The 17,300-nt window shown below is 52.2% G+C and overlaps 1 protein-coding gene across 1 annotated transcript in view; it reads left to right on the forward strand.

Annotated features, from left to right (window-relative positions):
• The window catches only part of BCAS4 (breast carcinoma amplified sequence 4), a 271,892-nt gene that overhangs the window by 116,660 nt on the left and 137,932 nt on the right, over positions 1-17,300 (forward strand). The window lies entirely within an intron of this gene.

Raw genomic sequence — 17,300 nt, forward strand, 5'->3', positions numbered from 1 at the left:
TTTTAAAAATTGGTTCATAAGTTATACATTAGGATTTATTTTGACATAATCATAAATGCATGCAGTATAGTTTGCTCCAATTAAGTTCCCAGTATTTACCCATCCATCCCCTCCTCGTTCCCTGTTTCCTTTCCTCTGCTGATCTATTTACTTACCTTTTTTTTTTTTTTTTTTTTTTTTAAGAATTGGTGTCTGTGGATTTAAAAAATGGTGGGATTCACTGTCGTATATTCATATATGTACATGGGAAAGTTAGGTCAGACTCATTCCATGTTTCCCCTTATCCCGTCCCTCTTCTTTCCCCATCAATCCCCTTTTTCTATTCCCCTGATCTTTCTCTTATGACATTGCCTCCCCTTTTATTTTCTCTCTTCCCTCCAACTTTAGATTAGCTTCTGCATATCAGAGAAAACATTCAACCCTTGACTTTCTGAATCTGACTTATTTTACTTAGTAGTCTAGTCTCCAGTTCCTTCCATTTACCATTTGATGAAACGACATAATTTCATTCTTTTTCATAGAGCAATACTCCATTGTGTATATGTATCACATTTTTCTTTATCCATCTGTTGAAGGGCACCTAGGTAGGTTCCATAGTCTGGTTATTGTGAATTGTGCTGATATAAATATTGATGTGGCTGCATTCCTACAGTCTGCTAATTTTAGATCTTAGGGATAGATAGCAAGGAGTGGAATAGCTGGGTCATAAGGTGGTTCCATTCCTAGTTTTCTGAGGAATCTCCATACTGCCTTCCAGAGTGGTTGCACCAGTTTGCAGTCCCATCAACAATGTATGAGTGTACCCTTTCCCCCACATCCTCACCAAATACTTTTTATTGTTTATATTGATAATTGCCATTATGACTAGAGAAGAAATTTCAATGTGATTTTTATTTGCATTTCTCTAGTTGCTAGAGATGTTGAACATTTTTTTCTTATAACATTTAAATAATATCTTTTTAAAAAGTAGATGGACACAATATATTTTATTTATTAGTTTTTTTATGTGGTGCTGAGCATCAAACCCAGTGCCTCATGCCTGTGAGGCAAGTGCTCAACCACTGAGCCACAACCTGAGCCCTGAAATAATATCTTCAAGTTGCTGGGTGCAGTGGGCACAAGCCTCTAATCTAAGTGATTCGGGAGACTGAGGCAGGAGGATTGCAAGTTTGAGATCAGCTTCAGCAAATTAGTGAGACCCTGTCTCAATGAAATAAAAAAATACAAAAAGGACGGGCCGTGTAGCTCAAAAGTAGAGCACCTCTGTGTCCAATCCCCAATATCAACTAAATTAAGTTAAATTATATATCTTCATTTTTATGTCTGTGTACAAATGCATTTAACAAGCGATAAAGCGCTTACTCTGTGAGAGCACGCCTGGTTCTGATTTTGAATTGATTTTGGCAGTGCAAAACCCCCTTCTGAAGAGACAGTATTAATGTCTACAACACCAGACAGGGCTGCTTCCTGCTCCTCGCCTACACAGTCGTTCAGACTTTTAGGCGTTGCCAATCTGATGGTTAAAAACGTTTTTCATGGTTAATTTGTGTGTTTATTGTGATCAAGCTTAAGCAGCTTTTCACACATTTAAAGCCTTTTCATTAAAAAATACTACTTATTCTTGGTAGTATTTCTACCAAGTTGTATGTCCTTGATCATGTGTGTGTATATATATATATATATATATATATATATATATATATATATATATATATATATATATATAATATGTACATATGTGTATGATCCACTGTCGTATGTTAGTATATATGGACATGTGTATGAATATATATTACATATGACTAAGACCACTTAGGCAGGGGCGCGTCATTCTTTAGACATTTATTGAAAGACTGCTACGTGCTGAGTGCTGATTGGGTTCCGAGCAAACGTGACATTGGGGGCTGGCTGCCTTCCAGGTGTTCACAGCTCACTTTTGGCTTCATGGCACTCATGAAGTCCTTCCCCACCTAGGTGACTTCATTTAATCTTTTGAAAACTGAGTGAGATGCCAGGAGCTGTCTCCTGTTCACAGGTCCCCTGACGTGTCCTTGCCGACAATAGATTCCCCTGAAATAACCGAGCCGGCAGGGGGTCTCTCCTCAAAGTGGATCCTGGAGTGCAGGCTCTCTTGTCCCTCCAGAGCATTTTAGGAGACATTCCTTTGTGTTCTGGGTCCTTTTCCCGGCTGTTCCCAAATATTTTATGCACCTAATCATCCTCAGACCCCCCACACACACCTTTTGGAGCATGGTGGGACATTGTGAGCCAATCAGCTACCCCGGAACAAGGCTAGTGTCCGCCTGTGCATTTCCCATGGTCTCCTAATGAGGTCTCAACCACTTCAGTGCAGGGTTTTTGGTCTCTTTTGAATACATGGAGGAGTCAGGTACAGAATAACTGAGTCGTTAACTAGCTGAGGATGTTTCTGGCACACATTGTGAATTCCCGATGAGTGTTTTGAGGTTTTCTGTGTACTCATGATCACGTGCACACACACAGACGAGTATTTGAGGTGTGGTGTCACACTTGAGTTTCTAGGTTTAAAAGCAAGCACGTTATGGGGGCTGGTTGAATTTCTGAAAGCCAGATACACAGGGGTGATGAATGACTGCAGCGATTCATACCTTCCCAGGTGCGAGACCATTTTGAAGTTTTGGTCACAGAACTTACGCCCACATGTGTGATAAAACTACATAAAAGGAAAGTAAGGGAGGGTTGAGTAGAGCACCCAGAACACAGTTCTCTTGGAAGAGAGGAGGGACGGGACAGGGAAGAGGACCACGGGGGGAGGAGCCCATGATTGCTAAAGTCCTGACTTTTGTTGAGTGTAGACTGTAGCTCCTGCACGAGTAGCAATGAGAACGTGTTCTATACCCAATGTTCAAAAAGGAATTATGGCTGGGGTGGTAGCCACAGGATCTCTGAGGAAGAGAGCCATGAGATGAGTTGGGAAAAGAGCATCCTAGGCAGTGGGGACAGCAAGTGCCAAGGCCCTGAGGCTGGAGAGAACATCCCGAGTTGGAACGTGCAAGGGGAGCCAAGTTGGGCTGGAGCAGAGAAAAGAGAGGAAGGGCAGGCCAGGTCACGCAAAGCGTCATGAGCCTTGATGAGGAGTCTGGATCTTAGTCCAAGGCAACGGAAAACCATGAGAAGGCGCATTAGTCTGCATTAGTCTTTATTATAACAAAATACCTTAGGCTTAGTACTTTATTTTTTAAAAAAAGGCTTCCTCAGCTCTTAGTTCACAGTGGGTGGCATCATAATGGCAGCATTGCTTTTGAGAAGGAGAGATCACATGGTGAGACAAGAAATGACCTCACCCACAAGGATCCTGTCACCACCTAACATCACCAGCCTGGGGACCCAGCTTCCTACATAGGCCTCAGGAGACAGACCCTATCTGAAGGCCTAGGGAGGGCTGCAGAAGGAAGGAGCGCTGCCTCTGGCTTCTCTATGGAGGACTGTGGGGGCAAGCCAGCCAGGCGGGCCCTTCAGCCCACAGGGGAGAGGAAATGTCCTCTGGGTGCTGCTTCTGATCCATCCTCGCTGTAATCCATAAGCTTTACAGTCCCGGGAGTCAGAGGTCTCCAAGTCACGGTCATCGAGGCTGCGTTCTCTCTGGAGGCTCATGGACGGTCCAACCCCGTCTTTCCCTGCGTCTGGAAGTGGCCTGCATTCCTTGCTCTGGGCTGCCTCTTTGTCACCAGCACCAACCGCCTAACCCAGGCTCCCTCCGTGCCGGCCCCTCCGGCTCTGCTTTCCCCTCCTCCCCCATCGTCTCTCTGACCCTCCTCCCTCCTCTCCTGAGGTCCCTGTGTTACGATGACCGACCTGGGCCACCAAGACACCCTTCCCACCTCAAGATGCTTAACCACACCTGCAGGGTCCCCTTTGCCAGGTAGGGGACCGTGTCCACAGCTCCGGAGGTTTGGACAGGTCGTCTTTGGGGGCTTCTGGGGTGGGGTGGTAGGAGGACAGAAGCAGACTGAGGGGAGCTGAGTCTCGGAGGGGGCTCTGGTTGACCCGGGAGGGGCGGCAGTGCGGGCGGCTTGAGCTTTGGTTTGGGCACCTGGACGATGAGCCGTGTCCTTGCCCTTCCACGTGCTTCATGTTGCTGATGAAACCACGTCCCAGGGGAAGCACCGCCCGTGACGTGCCATGCCTGTCTTCTCTGGAGGATCATGGACCCTCCTCCTGGGGCCAACCAGCCCAGCAGTGCGGACACCGCTCCTCGCGCCGAAGCCCGAAGTAAGCTCAGGGCTGCTGACAGCGGCCTGCGGGACGATTCATGGCTCCTGAAATTAGGAATTCTATAGATTCCACAGAGAGACTCGCACCAGTCCTGGCTGCACCGCCTGGTGGGTTCCACAGACGGGACCCACCCTGTCACCAGCTCCCGTCCAGACCAAGCGGCAGAATGTGAGGGAGCCCAGGAGCCGCCCTCCCCGGGAAGGGGCGCCGACGGTCCTGATGGGGGAAGAAATAAGCTCATCCTTATCAGTTTGACTTTCATTTTCTAAGATGAAGCCCCAGTTCCCTGTCTCTCTGAAATTTGGGTCCCACTTCAAGTGCTTTTGTCCCAGGCTGGCCAGACACTGAGAGCCACAGCTGGCCCCCTGCCAGGGTCCCATGGGAGGGCAGCTGAACTGGCCGGAAGTAATGCCAGGGGAAGGTCTGGGTCCAGCCGCCGGGCTCAGAAATGCAGCAGTCCCTCACCCCGCCAGGCCAGCCTCATCTTAGGACATCTGGGCACCGCCGCCCGTCCAGCTGCCACAGCATATGGAGGGCTGAAGGAGAGGCCCGAGACTGCAAAGCCACCCTGGCTGTTCCATACGCATGAGGAGTTTGGAAGAATGTTCCCTCAGCCTTGGGGAGGGGGGCAGCGCGGCTGATGACCAGAGCCACTCACCCCCGACACGGGGTGGGGGTGGGGGCTGAGGACATTCCTCCCTCCAGCCCCTCAGCCCGGGGCAGGGAGGGTGGCCACAGGACCCAGATCCAGCTTCTCCCACGTGCTCTGCTTCCTCAAGTATTTTTGAACCCTTTGTTTGCCACACTGGGGACACAGGAGTGACAGAGGCAGGACGTGTCCGGTAGTCCCAGAGCTCCCATTGTGGGAGGACAGAAGGCTTGAAAATGGAGGAACACAATTAATTCCAGCAACATAATCTGCAGGGCCCATGTTCAAAGGCTACTCAGCCTTTCCCTCACCAGCTAATGACTCGCTGCAGAACGACAGCTTCAGCAGAGCGTTCAGCCCAGCACAGGCCCTTCTGCACTGAGGCCCTGTGACTGCGGGGGTTGCACGCTTGTGAAGCTGGTCTGGACATGGGGCAATGTCTGCAGATGCTTTGTCACAACTGGGAGAGGGGAAGGTCTGCTGGCATCTAGTGGACGGAGGCCAGGGATGCTGGCAAACAGCCCACGGTGCCCGGGATGGCTCAGCTACAAAGAAAGATCTGGCCCCTGCATGCCAGCTGTGTCGAGGTTGAGAAATTCTGTTAATTTCAGTTTTTTGATATGTAATCCCAGCCGCTCCGGAGGCTGAGGCAGGAGGATCGTGAGTTCAAAGCCAGCCTCAGCAATTTAGCGAGCCCCTAGGCAAGTCAGTGAGAACTGCCTTTAAATTAAAAAAAAAGGGGGGGCCGGGGATGTGGCTCGGTGGTTAAGTGCCCCTGTATTCAATACCTGGTCCCCCCCCCCGAAAAAAGGTGGGGGGGTTGTTGAGAGGGTCTTATGAAGGCACACAGCCAGGCGACTTGTCTTCCTCTAGAGAAGGCTTCTTGGAGAAGAGAACAGGGACAGGAGCAAAGCATGTGCATAAGCCCAGCCAGGGGGGTGCAGACAAAGGGTCTTAGGGGCCCCATCCTTAACATCCTTCTATTCTTTTCTGAGGTTTGAAACCAAGCGAGAAAGAGACTCTTGAGTTAGGTCGACCAGGATGAAAATTCCACCCAAGTGTTATTTGGGGTCATACTCAGGTCTGGCCGATCTTGCTGACATGCTGTCCCCTGCTTCCCCACACACTCCCTGTCCCGGGCTGCAGGCCCACCAGAGGGACAAAGCTGCCCTGCTGCTCACCAGAACACCTCCCCTCCCGCAGGACCAGGGCGGAAAGAGGGAGGGGCAGAGCACCCGGCAGGCTGCCAAGGTCAGTCATCAGCCGTGCTGCCTGGAGGGACACCAGACGGTGGCGGGGTGACCCAGGGCAGCCTTCTCCACCTTGGCTGCCAGGAAGAGAGCCTGGGGCTTAACAGAGCTGTGCCAGGCGCTTCCAGCCCAGTGAGCCAGAGCCGCAGGTCAGGCAGGGTATATTTTTAAATCTCCCTCCTCTCGAGCTGTCTTCAACTAGTCCTGGCTTTTTTTTTTTTTTGGTACTGGAAGTTGAACCCAGGGGTTCTTTACCACTGAGCTACCTCCCCAGCTCTTGAAAAACTTTGAAAATATTTTGAGACCCTGTCTCAAAGTTGCTGAGGGCCACCTCAAATTGCTGAGGCTGGCCTGAAACTTGGGGTGCTCCTGCTCGACCTCCCAAACCTCCGGGCTGTCCCTGCCTTCTCGAATCCCCGCATCTGCCAGGGAGGAGCCCGCTCAGTGAGTCAAGATGAAGGCTACTCAGTGCTCAGTGAAAAGGAATTCTCCAGTGCTTCTGTCACCTCACTTTCCATCCAGCTTTGTTTTCCGGGGTGGCTCATCGGAGCTTTGCTTGTGAGATTAAATGCTCTCCTATAATAGAAGCCAGTGGAACATTCGCATTTGAATATGAATTCTTTATGACATTCCTTGGGATAAATTAATGTCCCAAGATTCCTTGCCACCAAAAGTGCAAGAAAATTCAAGTTCCAAGGAATTAGAGGCTGAACCTGAGTCCCTTGGAAGAAAAAAGCGATCAGAGTCCAAGTTCATCTCCAATTTCTTACTCTGCTCAGGCTTCGCCAGGAGAGGTCCCATGGTATTGGCTGGAGGAGGGCATCCTTCAGCCGCTGCACCCTGGCTGCTCCTTGAACAGGGGCAGCTCCCTTGGGAGCTCAGAGGAGGAATGATCCCCCTGGGCCCTCCTCTTCTGAGTGGCCATGTGTCAAGGAGGCGGCTGGGCCAGCCCCATGCCCTCGGCATTTTCTAAGGAAGCCAGCCAAGCAGCCCCCAAGCAAGGGATGCTCCCTCGACCCCTGCCTGCGGGCTCCAGGCCCACCTCATTACTGTTAAAGACAACAGTGAGAACAACCTGGCCGGGCTCCAGCAGGCTGCCTGGGCAGGGTCACCTGTGCCCACTCGAGATGGAAATCCAGGTGGAACAGAAGCAGAAAACTTCTTTAAAGGTCCAGAAAAGTAAACATTTTGGCTTTGTGAGCCACAGAGTCTCTATCACAGCTACCCAACAGTCCCCTTGCTAATCCTTAGACAACCAGCAGGACCAGGCACCAATAAAACTTTCTTTTCAGGAATGGTGGGGGTGGGCTGTGAGTAGCTGACCCCGGCTGGAGAAACCTGCCACCAACGGGTTGCATTTAGCATGAGACATTTCTAGTGGCTCAGGAGAAAAGCCAGTGGTGCGCACGTCTCCTTCCCCAGGAGCAGCGTCTCGGCTGTTCCTATCCTCTGTCCGTGTGGACCTGTGAGGGTTTATTTGAGGTCCTTTCCTTCCTACTCAGAATAAGAATCACTGCACATTCAGGTCCCCCTCTGTGGACTGCGTGCTGAACTGTCCTGAGTACTCGATACTCAGTCACTGTGACTTGCAGGAGACTCCCATTACTTCCCATAAGGAAACTGAGGCCCAGGGTTGTTACACAGCTTGTCTGAGTCTACACTGCTGGAAAGTGGTGGAGACAGGTTCTGAATCCATGCAGTTCGTGCTAAGACGCGAATCCAGGGCCTCACACATGCTAGGCAAGTGCTCTACCACTGAGGCACCACCCCAGCTCCCAATTATTGTTTTATTGATACCTTGAGTAACGGGCCTGGAAGGCAGGTCGACCACCGTGTACTCGAACACAAACAGAATTCCGAGATACTTGCAACGACTCGAATGAATTATTAAAATATCTGATTTTTATTGGTGACCAAATCATAGGGACTACTTATATGCTGATGCCAAAATGCACTGTGTATATTATAAGTGAAAATAAAGATGTATTTTTCCTCTCCATCCAAGTTCATAGATATCTGTAGACACTTCTGGAAGTCTCTGGACCTATGTGAAGGACTAGGAATTCATTTCACGTTTCTCTTCTGGTCTCTTCTGGGGAAGGCCAGCTGGCATGTAATGATCTAGCACCGGGATCAACAAGCCCCCTGTGAGGTTCCAGACAGCCAGCACCTCAGGCTTTGCAGGCGAGCTGTCTTGTCCCCTGGGCTCAGCTCTGCGGCCTTCAACAGAACTGAGAATGTGTCTGTATCCTCATAACACTTCAGCAGTGGATGCTGGGATTTGAATTTCCATCTTTTTTTTTTTAAACCATTTTTACACAACATGAAATATTCTTCTCCTTTTAATTTTTTTTCCCATCCAGTTAAAAATGTAAAAATGATTCTCGGTTTACGGGCCATACCAAAATCAGCTCTGGTGCGAATTTGGCCCTGGACTGCAGTGTGGCGGCCTCTGTGACGTTGTCCCTTGGGCTGGCTCGTTCCCTTCCTGTCATGCAGAAGGCCAGTGCTGCTTGCTGGTCTTGCTGGTGGCTTGCTTACTCTCCCTCTGCCTTCTGACCCTACCTGTCATTCACATTGTTTTAGCTCTTGTCTTTGTGAGGTCTCTCCTGTGAGATGCATGAACTCAGCACATCCTGGGTCTGCAGAGAGCACCCCGAGAATGCGTGTTCCCCACTTTCCTTCTTGACTTCGACTCTCTCCCCTGGGGGATTTTCAGCTGTTTGGCCAGCACCGAGCCAGGCTTGGCCTCGGCCTGGTGTTCCAGTGTCATTAGTGTCTTTGCTGGATCTACCTGTAGAGCAGCGATCACAAAATGTTGTCCCGCCTGCCCTGGGCAACCGTCTCTTTGAAAGTCACCCGATAATAATTTTGATTGTCTTACTGTAATAGTCTCTCTCTCCCAAGTGGCCTACCCCTCTAAGCCTTGGGGGACACTTGCCTTCTCAGCCACCCAGTGGCCTTAGGGCGGGTGGATGGTGGAGCCCCATAAAGGAGGGAGTTGGACTGTGGGCTCTGGGTGGTTGGTTGGCACATGAAAGTGGGGCTCCAGGTGACTTGGTTTCAGTTCCTAGAAACTGGCTGACCCTGGGCATGGAGAGTAGGCCCTCCAGGGTCAGCGAGGTCCCAAGATGCCCGAGCATCAAAAATACGTAATAAAAAGACACAATGAGCACAGTTTTACAATTGAAAATGAGACACATGCCGAGAAGGCAGAAACCAAAGCCACCCCCTACAGAAATGAAATCCCGGCAAATCCTGACCCCAATCAGGACCCCATTTACATCACCAGATTTTACCCCCTCCCCTGCTCACAGAAGGCCCATCTTCCTGAGACGTGGGGGGCCTATCTCCAGCTGGCTGGGCTGGCAATGTGAGCTGGGTTCAAAGGAGCTGGCTGTATTAATAACTAAGAAAACGGCGAGGAAACCATGCGGCCCGGGAACATAGGTTTCTAAGGCGGAACAGCTCAGCTCGGTGACCCCAAGGGTCAGCTCCAGCGCTGGAAGGAGCAAGAGAGGGTGAGCACACCCGAAACCTTCTATTTATTGGGGAAAAGACATTCTAGAAAGTTCCACCCAAATAATAAGGCAAGGGATTGGGTTTCGAAGGGTGGAGTCTTGCTTGGTGGGGTCTTGTGGTCAGCAGATTGACTGACATCTTGGGAAGCCACACCCATCTCAGGTGCTGTGTGGGATCACAGGCAGAGCAAGAGGAAAGGCACAGGGACCTCGCCCAGCCCAGTCAGGCAACCTCAGGCCAGCTCACTCACACAGCCCATGGATGGCCTGTGACAGGGGCCCACCTGCCTCCTGGTGAGTCGCATGCTGACAAAATATCTGGGTCTCCTCGGGGCTTCTCTGCTCAGGTCGTAGGGTCTGAGGGGCAGCATCTGCCACCGCCATTCATTTCACATCACTGTCAGCAAGAGCTGGCAGTGGAGGGTGACTGGTTGTCACTTCCCCTGGCACCAGGCCCTCTCGCTTTATTTAAAACTGTCCAGAAACGGGGCCTGCTGTTGCTGGGAGCAGGAGGTGATCTGAACAACATGAAAAGTTTGTCTCCAGGCGTTAACAGGACGCTCGTCACCCTGGAGCGCCCACTGGCCAAGAGAGACGCTCATTCAGGGCAGCTGCTCGGTGTGGCTTTGAGGTGGGGGTGTCGGTGGGAGGGCCTGTCTAGGGGCTCGCGCCTGGCTCCTGGTTCTGAGCAGACTTGTGCTTTCCTGCAGTGGATGAGCATGTCCCGGGCTCCAGCCTGTCTCCTCTAGCAGGGACAAGGATCTGCCCCTGCCACATATTGCCCGCTGCTTGTAGCCTGCAGGCCCCCCATGTTTCCCTGGCCCCTGCCCCATGTTTGGATTTTTGTGAGTGATCATTTTGGGGTCACCTAGGTCTTTATGCATCCAAAGAAGTTTGGTTTGATGTGTGGGTCTTCCCCTGAGGTCCTTCCCCACCTTTGCTCCTCCTACAGCTGTCCCCTCTCTGACAGCACACAGCTGCCCTTCCAGGGGTGGAGGCCACCCTCCTGGAATCCTTCTGGAACTCTCTCTCTCTTTCTCTTATGTGCACACTCCACCTGCCATCAAACCCCACGGCTCCACCTTCAAAGTACAACGGAGTCTGCCGGCTTCTGCTCCCTCCCTGGTCCCTCAGTGCACAGTCACCTCCTCCCGGGGTTCTGCCTGCTCCCATCTCTCCAGTCTGTTCTCCACAGCAGCCGGGGGGGACCTCTTCACACCCAGGGGAGTCTTGTCATGACTGCGCCCGTCTCACCCACCGTGAAAGCCTGGTGGCCAGGAGAACTCTGATGGGCCCCCGGCTCTGCCCAGCTCCACAGCCTCCGTGCTCTGCCTCGGACCCCATGCGCTCCCGGGGCCTTTGCTGTTCCTTGTGCTTTGCCTGAATGTCACTTTCCCAAGGAGGCCTTCCCTTAGTACTTAATTTAAGAAATTCACAACCAACCACACAATGACCAACCCCACTTTCTCTTGGGATTTGCTGTTTTGATCCTCAGGGTTTCTGTCCTCTGACCTACCAAGGTCATATCCTTGTTTATTTGTGGAGTGACTGATTGATTTTGTCACTATGGCAACCATACGAATAAGGATTCAGACTATTCGATGACTCTTGTAAAACATCTGCCTGATGAGACTAGGTTTGGGTGTCTCCGCCTAGCCGCACATCTAGAATAGGTCTCCCCTTTGTCCTCAGGTCTCAAAGGCAGTGAAATTTCTCTGGCCAGTTTGGAGGCTGAAGGGATGAGTAACCCCTGGCTCTTCCCTGTGAGTGAAAAGCTCCATTGATACACTGTCTTTGGAAATGTCATTGGGAATGAGTCACGGGCCAAGGGATTGCGGAGTGGGGCTGGCCCACATGAGCAGACCAGATGACTCAGTCTCCCCCCACAATGTCACCAGAGGCAGGGATGTGGAAGGATTCATGGACCAGGGGCAACCCCCAACCCCAAAGGGAAAAGTGACTTCAATGTGGGACGCCTGACCCAGGGCAGTGTGGCATAGCCCAGAGGTGTGATGTTTAGGACACTTCTAACTGTGTGGACTTAGGCAAGTGGGCACTCTCTGGTCTTGATTGTGGGCAGAGCTGAGGACCAGGGACTCAATTCCGAAGAGGCTTAGGGAAGGCTTCACAGGGGCCAGAGGTGTGGAGCCGGCCACGTGAGGCACCTCTTTCCTGGTCGCTCACGGTGGGAACATAGATGATAAATGGGGACAGAAAGGCCAGGACTGCCGTATGGAGGACGTCATGAAGGAGAAATACAGGACAGTGGCCCAGAGGAGAGACCTGCAGGAAGGTGGCACTTCCACCCGGCCTGGGCAGGAGGCCCCAGCAGGGCCCCGGGGGGGCAGCAAGGCCTCCCCCGTGGGCTTGTCCCTGGAGCTTCCTCCCGCAGAGGACGTCCACAGGAGAAGCCGGGGTGTCCCAGGGCAGGGCCAACCACAGCGGGAGCCTGGAGGGCGCCCCAGGATCTGCAGCTCTTATCGCCGATCGCTGGGGAGCCCCTTCAACCCCACGGCGCCGCATTCTCCGGACGCGCCGTTCGGAGCACCTCGTCCTTACGTGGGGCAACCGCGCGCTTCCTGCGGGAAGAACCGAGCCCGGCGCCCACGACGTCGGCCTGAGACTTGGGGTCGGCTTCGGAACCGAGCCTCGCCGGGCAGCTGCGCGCGCGGCCAGCAGGGGGCGCGAGGTCGCGTCAAAAGCTGCGGCGGGCGCACCGGGCCCTTCCAGACGGTGGTTCTTTAAATCAGCTTAAAAAAAAAAAAAAAGTCAAAAATATACTTGAATCTCATTTTGGCAACAATATCTATGAGTTCGTATAATTTCTGCATGAATTCCCCCTAATATATTAAAACAAACCCCTCACAACCATGGCGACGACCGCAACGCTTTAGAAGCGCTTTAGACCTACTGGCTCCGCACCCCGACCCTGGGAGCGCAGGGCTCGGCCCTGGGCATGGATGAAGGGACCCGGCGGGCGGAGGTGAGCCGCTTGGCCCGGGTCGCGCTGGGGCAGCCGTTGGAGATGGAATTGGAGCTCTGCTGCCTCCAGGAAGCTGGAGAAGCAGAGTGGGTTTTGTGACTCCCAGGTGTGCACATGACTCCCAGGTGTGCACCTGACGTCTCTCAGGTGCTGTCACGTGTGGAGCTTGGAGCCAGGGCTGGGGGTGCGGAGAGGAGCGGGATTCTTAGACGCGCCCGGTGCCTCCCCCTGCAGCGGGGAGGGGTGGTGTCGGGTCCGCTCCCCCGCAGCGCGCCGGCCGGTCCTTATCCGGGCTCTGAGTGCACCGCCGGCTTTCGCTCCACAACCTCGCCAGCCAGAGACCCGGGCGACCAAGAGCCCAGCCGTGTCACCAGGGAGGGGAGGAAACCCCCGGAAAGGCTGCGGCGCCCAACCGCGGAGGGTCAGCTGCGTCTTACTGTGCCTTGGGGCAGAAAGAAGAGCCACCCTGCTCCTGTGACCAGGCAGATTCACCTTGAACCTGAGCTGTCGCGGTGAGCTCCGCTCTGTTCCCAGCTCCAACTGCTCAGAGCTAAACGTCCCTCCTAGCTGGCCTCATTTCCGCGTCTGTAGGACGAAGGGCTTGGCTCCGAGGCCTTCAAGTTCTTCCTAACTTTGACATTATTTTGGAATCATCCTCCCAAGAGACTCCCTTCTCTCAGGGGAGTCTGGATTATTGATGCCTTCTGCAGATTCATCTATGTTGGCTGCCTCGGGCTCTGAGATGTCGGACATCCTGATCTGTCAAAGGTAGACAGGATCAGCCCACTGAGATGGTTATTATAAAAACCCAGATGATAAAGAGAGTCCCGTAGGGCACGAGAGCCCTGGGATTGCTGGGGAAAAGTAAAATGGTCCAAGTGCTGTGGAAAACAGCACTTCCTGGAAAATTAAAAATAGAAAGTAATGTTTTATCAGTTTCAAAGCCTCCCCATGGATAAATGTGATGTCTTGGTGATGAGATTAGAGGTTATTTTGCATTTCCTCTTAAAAATATTTTCATGGGCTTGGGTTGTGGCTCAGTGGTAGAGCACTTGCCTAGTGTGTGTAAGGCACTGGGTTCCATCACCAGCACCACATAAAAATAAAAACAAAATGAAAGTATTGTGTTCATTTTCAACTAAAAAATATATAAAAAATTTTTCATGCTAGGTGTAAGGTGCGTGCCTGTAATCCCAGCTACTGGAAGCTGAAGCAGGAGGATCACCAAGTTTGAGGCCAGTCTCAGCAACTTAGTGAGGCCCTGTTTCAAAATAAAATATAAGAAGGGCAGGGATGAATTCAGTGGTAAAGTGCCCCAGGTTCAATCCCCAGTACCAAATAACAACAACAACAACAACAACAACACAACAATAGTAATAATATAATGTAGTTCTCAATTTTCTGCTATAAGAAAACTTGTCTTATTAGAAAAGGATATTTGTAAAGATAATACTAGTCCTGAAGAATGGCAGTGAGGATCAGGTTAGACCAAAACAGAAGGGTGCTTACTTTCTGTTGGGGTCAATGGATGGTAAACAGGTAGAAAACACGTAAGCAATAAACACTTTGGGTGTACAGGAAGTCCTTCCTGGAGACTGACAGGTGGGAAGGGGGTGAGGAGGGCTGTTGCCTTCCTGTACAGGTGGCCAACGTCCCAAGACCAAGGAGGTGGCATTCAGTAAAGCACGAAAGACCGAGGACTAGCCAGGCGTGTGCAGATCTGGGAGAAGATCCCGCTCTTCTCATACTTACATGATCCTAGGTTGGGGTTGACTTTTGCCTTGAAGTTGGAACCATGAAGCAATTATGAAGAAAGTCCACCAAGAGCTTGAAGAAGACATTGAAAGGTTCATTGGACAGAATGGCCTGCTCTTGCCTATGTGGGGGGGCCCAAAATAACACAGGAAATTTAGGAGGGCCTTGCAGAGAACTTATTCCAGGTCCATAGGTCGGCCAATCTTCCTACTTCTTTTGCAAATGTACAAACCTGAGTCTTTATTTACCAGCAACGTTGGAGGGAGAGCTTTACCTTGGTCCCAGGTTGTAATTCTCAAAACTACCAGTAGGTGGGGGTGAAGGACAAGGAACAGGCAACATGATTAAGACCATTCATTGCGCTTCAGGCTGAGAATTCAAAGGAGTATTTCTCTACTCCAAGAAAGACTGCAGTCCTGAGAAGCTGCAGCAGACCCTGGCTGGATGGCAGGCAGTGACAGGCTCAGTGAGCTAATAATGCACCTGCACCAGTGGCCACTTGGAGCTGTCAAGAGATCAGAAATCCAGATTTTCATATAAAAACTCCAGGTTTTAAAATGTGGTGCTCACAATACAGAGTGTGGTGCTTTGAGGGACTGGATGCAAGTCTCCCTGATGCCAGTTTTCCATCACTGGGAAGAGTTATCCATGTACCCTGGATTGCATTCAAGTCCCCAGACTGTGTGGCGTGGCGCCTGGGAGGAGACTGTACCTTATCTGCCCGTTGCCCACCACATGACCAGCCATTCTGGGGAGTCTGGGTTCTCAGGGTCAAGGGGCTTCCCTGGGGTTGCTCAGCTAATAAGAGCAAAGCAGGAGCCGAGGCTAGACCACATGCTTCCTTCAGAAGCCAATGACCAGGAGTTGGGAAGCTGCTGCCCTCTTCACAGTGACCAAAAGGTGTAACCAACCCAAACATCTCTGAACTGATGAGTGAATACACCGAATGTGTTCTGTCCACAGTGGACATCGGTGACCGGCACAACACGGTGAACCAGGTTGAGAAACAGCAAGAGGAAGCAAATCAGGAAAGGCTGAGAGCAGATTAGTGGTTTCTAGGGGCGGGGGAAGTGGGGACAGAGTGGTGATGGGTCAGGGCTCCTGCTTAGGGAGATGACAGGGTCCTAGAGCCTGGCACCAACGGTGGCACAGCACCGGCTGAGCTCTAAAGTCGCTCATGGTGAACCTCGTGTGAAACATACTTGAGCTCCAAAACAGGAAGCCCTTGGGCATGAGGGTAGATCAGACTCGGGGAGCCGGCTCCCTCGGCTCTCCCGTGGGGACACAGCTTCGTGCGTGGCTGTGTCCTGGGGTCTCCACAGACGGGGCCCATTTTACCCCATGCCTTCGTCTGGTGTAGGCAGTGGCTCAAGGTTTGCCGGTGCACATCTCTGGGTCTGACTGAAAGCAGCTCTGAGGCCGCAGGTCTGGAGCCTGAGGTCTGCTCCCGGGAGATGCCGCGGCTGCAGGTCCTTGGGCCACACTTTGGGCATGGAGGGGATCAAGGACGAGGAAACTGCGGCACAGAGATACTATGTACGCTGGATGGTGGCCCAAGTTCTAGGCCTCCTAAATAGTCAAGTGGACACGTGTAGCTCCTTGAGTCAACTGGACAGCTGGGGTGGGTGGGGGGAGACTCAGGGCAGGCTCCTGGGCCAGGGGTGGTCACATCTCCTGTCGGCTGCGCTTCTGCCTTCAGAGATGTGAGCTCTGGTTTGTTCACTGAATTCTCGTGACAAACTGTATAATCTGAGCATTAAGAAGAGATGTGAGCTTTTTATACACCATGACCTCTGAGGGCAGGGCCCGGAAGGTTCTCTTGGGGCTCAGTTGAGACGGAAACCTGCCAGGCGCAAGAGGAAAAGCTGCACTTTTTGTAACAAATTCCTCAGTGACCGATCAGAAGGTGGCAACAGGAAGGAGCAGTTATGTGAACAGACTGGGGTGCGATTGGTCCAGCTTGGCTCCCAGCTTCCTGGGAGCCAGGAATTGCTTAATCATCAGTCAGAGTGTTTCTGGCTGCCGGCAGTGGGGAGCCCTCCATCAGTGGGTGGTCCGTTACTTACAGGAAGCTGTGGGCAGAGGGTCCAGGGCTGCTCTGTAGTTCACGGCTATCACCCAGGACCCAGGGGCTTTCTTTTTCCATTTCTTGGTATGTTGGCTCTCACCCTTGGTTTGTGCCTCAGAGTCACAAGATGGCTGCTGCATCTCCAGGCATCATGTCCTCTCAGGACAGCATCCAGAACAGGAAGGGAGGGAGGGAGGAGGCCAAAGCTCTCTCCTCGTGCAGTTCTGTGTTTAATAGGGAGGAATCCCCAGATCCCCCTCCGGAATTGTGCACATGCCCCCCTCCCATAATTTATTTCTCTCTTTGGCGCTTATCTCTAACATCATAGGTACCATGTTTGTTCTGTCTGTTGTCTGACTTCCCTGGATGAAAAGCAAAGCTCCACCAGGTCAGGACTTTTGCCTGTTTTAGTCCCTGATGTGCCCCTGGTGCTTGCCACAGGACACAGAGTATGTAGAAGGAACACCGGCCTCTGCCAGCCGGGAGGCCACCCTCCTCTAAATGATAGGAAGTGCCACTGTCCCTGGCCGGCCTGAGGCAGGCTGAGCGTGGCAGGAAGTTTCTCCTTAAAGGCCTGGCCACCCTCAGGGTTAGTGGGACACCTGTCCTTGGCCCGGTCCCCACCAAGTCAGCCCAGGCAGGAAGCAGGCCCCGGCTCTTCCCAGCCACTGCGTCTGATTGGTGGATCCAGTGTAATGTGCTGGGCTCCTGGAGGGGGGCCTGGGAAACAAGCCCAAGGGGAGGGAGGACCCTGCACTGCACAGTTGGGGACCCTTCAGAGCCACAGCAAGCAGAGCCCGGGAGGGTCCCCTGCACACCC

The sequence above is a fragment of the Spermophilus citellus genome (genome assembly GCF_964194105.1).
Source record: "Spermophilus citellus genome assembly, chromosome: 4".
Lineage (NCBI taxonomy): Eukaryota > Metazoa > Chordata > Mammalia > Rodentia > Sciuridae > Spermophilus > Spermophilus citellus.